The following is a 4631-nucleotide window of genomic DNA, read 5'->3' on the forward strand; positions in this document are numbered from 1 at the left end:
CCCCTGCCTCGACGACGGACATCCAGTAACTTCCTGACGGTATATGCCGGAATACCGTCCACCAATCGAGGGGGGGATGGGTGGGCCGAGAACTGGCTGGGTTAAGATGGTAAGTAACTACGGGTTTAACCCTGGAAACATGTAATACAGGGTGAACTCGACCAAGAGACGGAGGCAGCTTGAGCCGCATGGCCACCGGATTAACCACCTTGGCGATCCGGAATGGCCCAATGAACCTGGGCGCCAGCTTACGGGAAGGCGCCCGGAGAGGTAGGTCCTTGGTGGAGAGCCATACCNGAGGATAGGGAGTTGTGAGCATATTCCACCCACGAGAGCTGTTGGCTCCAGGAACTGGGATTGTTGGATGTCAGACAGCGGAGTCTCCGTCCGAGTTCCTGGTTGGCTCGCTCGCATTGCCCATTGGTCTGAGGGTGGAAACCTGACGACAGACTCACTGAGGCCCCGATCTGTCGACAGAACTCTTTCCAAAACCGAGAGATGAACTGAGGACCCCTATCGGACACGACGTCAACCGGCAGGCCATGAAGGAGGAAGACGTGGTCCACCATCAGTTGAGCCATCTCCCGGGCGGACGGGAGCTTGGGAAGAGGGATGAAATGGGCCACCTTGGAGAATCGGTCCACCACCGTGAGAACTACAGTGTGCCCTCTAGACAGGGGAAGGCCAGTAACAAAGTCCAGGGCAATGTGAGACCACGGCCGGGAGGGAATGGGAAGGGGACGTAGCAGACCAGGGGGACAACGACGCGTAGTCTTGCTTTGGGCACAGACCGGGCAAGCCAACACGAACTGTCTGACATCGCTGGTGACCGACGGCCACCAAAACCGCTGGCACACAGACGCCAGGGTTCCCTTAATCCCTGGATGGCCAACCAGCCTAGAGGAATGACACCACTGGAGGACGTCAGAGAGCAGCCAGACGGGAACGAACAGCTGACCCGCCGGGCACTCCTCTGGCGCTTGCACCCCGCGACCGGCCTCCTCCACCCGCCGCTCGATCTCCCAGACAAGAGCCCCGACGACCCTCTCCCGGGGAAGGATGGAGTCGACGACTCTCTCCTTGTCTGGTCCCTCAAACAGGCGGGAGAGAGCGTCCGGCTTGGTGTTCTTGGAGCCAGGCCGGTACGACAGGGTGAAGCAGAATCTGCCAAAGAATAGCGCCCAGCGGGCCTGACGTGAATTCAGTCTCTTGGCTGAACGGACATACTCCAAGTTCCTATGGTCCGTCCAGACCAAGAATGGCTGCGTCGCTCCCTCCAACCAGTGGCGCCACTCCCCCAAGGCTAACCGAACCGCCAGCAGCTCTCTGTTGCCGATATCATAGTTCCGTTCGGCGGGGCTGAGGCGGTGGGTAAAAAAAGCGCAGGGATGCACCTTCCCATCATGACTGGCACGCTGGGATAAGACTGCGCCAACTCCGACATCGGAAGCGTCGACCTCAACAATGAACTGTCGATCAGGATCTGGAAAACAGAGCACATGAGCAGAGATAAATCGGGACTTAAGTTTATCGAATGCTACTTGCGCGAGTGAATTCCAACCAAACGAGATCTTGGTGGAGGTCAACGCCTTGAGTGGTGCGGCCACTTGGCCGAAACCCCGGATGAAACGCCTGTAAAAATTGGCTAATCCCAAGAACCGCTGCAGAGCCTTACGAGAGTCAGGAACCGGCCATGTGGCGACAGCCTTAACCTTAGCAGCGTCCGGTTCGATGCCTCGAGGTGAGATCACGTGGCCAAGGAACGAAACCGTATCGGAGTGGAATTCGCACTTCTCCGCCTTGACAAACAATTGGTTCTCAAGAAGACGCCGGAGAACCTCTTTGACGTGTTGGGTGTGTTCCTGGGGAGAAGAGGAGAAAATCAGAATGTCATCCAGGTACACGAAGACAAAACGATTAATCATGTCGCCCAGCACGTCATTAATGAGGCCCTGGAAGACGGCCGGAGCATTTGTCAGTCCAAACGGAAGAACCAAATACTCATAGTGTCCCGAAGGTGTGTTGAAGGCCGTCTTCCACTCATCCCCCTCGCGGATGCGAACCAGGTGGTATGCGTTGCGGAGGTCCAACTTAGTAAAGACCCGAGCTCCCTGTAAAAGTTCGAAGGCAGACGACATTAAGGGTAAGGGGTATTTATTCTTTACCGTTATCTCGTTCAAACCTCGATAATCGATACAAGGGCGTAGGGAGCCGTCCTTCTTCTGCACGAAGAAGAACCCCGCACCGGCTGGCGAGGAGGAGGGACGGATGAGCCCGGCATTCAACGAACTGCGGATATATTTCTCCATGGCCTCTCTTTCCGGAGCCGAAAGGGAAAATAACCGACCCTTGGGCGGAGAAGTGCTCGGGAGTAAGTCAATGGCACAGTCGTAGGGACGGTGAGGAGGAAGGGACGTTGCACGGGACCTGCAGAACACGGAGCGCAGAACATGATATTCCTCCGGAACCCCGGTCAAGTCAGCGATATCCACCTGCAACATAGGAGACACAGACACAGGAGAGGGAGCAGGACCAAGACAAGACACATGACAAGCAGGGCTCCACGCTAAAATAGAAGTGTTAACCCAATCAATGTGAGGATTATGCTGTGACAACCACGGATGCCCCAATACCAATGGGGTTGTGGGGGAATCGAGGATGTACAACCTAATCTTCTCACAATGATTACCCGACAGAAATAAGCTTACGTGAGGAGTGGTGTGAGTGACGGTGAAAAGTGGCAGTCCCGCCAGCGTCACGGCAGAGATGGGTGGATGCAGTGGAACCGAAGGAATACCCCACGCTCGAGCCGTGGCCGCGTCTAGAAAGTTACCCTCGGCCCCAGAGTCAATTAAGGCCCTTCCTGTGTGAGTAGTAAGGCTGAAGGTGAGATGGAACGGCAGCATGGTGTGCTGAAATGGAGAGGAATCTGTGATGTCGCCCACCCGGACTCTCCGCTCTACGGATGGGCGTTGCCTTTTGCCGGGCAGTGAGTGACGCCATGTCCCGCCTTCCCACAGTAAAAGCAGAGCCCCTCTGCGAGACGTTGTTGCTTCTGGGCAGGCGTGAGGTGTGAACGCCCGATCTGCATGGGTTCGGACTCTGGCGGTTGCTGGCGTGTAGTGCTGGTCTCTCTGCTGAAGCTCCGGCTATCATCCCGGCTGGAATCACGGCGTCGCCAGGCGAGAGGTGAAGCATGTCGGCGGCGGCGGGCATTAATCCGGCTCTCGATCCTCAGGCAGAGATTGATCAAATCCTCCAGGTCCCGGGGTGGATCGAGCGCGGCGATCTCATCAGAGATGGTTGGGTTGAGGCCGTCAAGGAACCGTGCGCGCAACGCCCCGGCATTCCACTCACACGCAGCCGCTAGGGTCTTGAAGCGGATTGCGTAATCCGTGATGGTGGCTCTCCCCTGAGTGAGACGGGAGAGTTGGGCGGCCGCTTCATCACCACGGGCCGACCTATCGAACAAGCTGGTCATCTCCGCGTGGAACTCCCGGAACGACCGACAACATGAGTCCTGGGCCTCCCAAACAGCTACTCCCCACTGACGAGCTCACCCGGTCAACAGGGTAAGGACAAAAGCGATCCGGGTCTCCTCTGTGGCATACCGGCGAGGCTGGAGTGCGAACACCAGAGAGCATTGGGAAAGGAACGCCCAACAGGAGTTGGGATCACCGTCATAGATGGGAGGACTGTTAGCATGCGGCTCCGGATCACTCGAGACTCCGTGAGGAAGAGGGCTTTGGACCCCTCCAGCATGTGCGACTCCCCGTAGCAGCTCGGAGACCTGGTGTTGCAATGCCGTCACCTGTCCCTGAAGCGCGTCAACCTCCTGGGCGGCAGCAGTAAGACGGGACGCCTGCTGTCCCAGCAGAATACCCTGCTGTTGTAACGCCGCTCGCAGCGGATCCTGTCTGTGGGGGAATCGAGGATGTACAACCTAATCTTCTCACAATGATTACCCGACAGAAATAAGCTTACGTGAGGAGTGGTGTGAGTGACGGTGAAAAGTGGCAGTCCCGCCAGCGTCACGGCAGAGATGGGTGGATGCAGGGGAACCGAAGGAATACTCCACGCTCGAGCCGTGGCCGCGTCTAGAAAGTTACCCTCGGCCCCAGAGTCAATTAAGGCCCTTCCAGTGTGAGTAGTAAGGCCGAAGGTGAGACGGAACGGCAGCATGGTGCGCTGAAATGGAGAGGAATCTGTGATGGCGCCCACCCGTACTCTCCGCTCTACGGATGGGCGTTGCCTTTTGCCGGGCAGTGAGTGACGCCATGTCCCGCCTTCCCACAGTAAAAGCAGAGCCCCTCCGCGAGACGTTGTTGCTTCTGGGCAGGCGTGAGGTGTGAACGCCCGATCTGCATGGGTTCGGACTCTGGCGGTAGCTGGCGTGTAGTGCTGGTCTCTCGGCTGAAGCTTCGGCTATCATCCCGGCTGGAATCACGGCGTCGCCAGGCGAGAGGTGAAGCATGTCGGCGGCGGCGGGTATTAATCCGGCTCTCGATCCTCAGGCAGAGATTGATCAAATCCTCCAGGTCCCGGGGTGGATCGAGCGCGGCGATCTCATCAGAGATGGTCGGGTTGAGGCCGTCAAGGAACCGTGCGCGCAACGCCCCGGCATTCCACTC

Source organism: Triplophysa rosa, linkage group LG2 (assembly GCF_024868665.1).
Source record: "Triplophysa rosa linkage group LG2, Trosa_1v2, whole genome shotgun sequence".
In the NCBI taxonomy this organism is placed as follows: Eukaryota; Metazoa; Chordata; class Actinopteri; order Cypriniformes; family Nemacheilidae; genus Triplophysa; species Triplophysa rosa.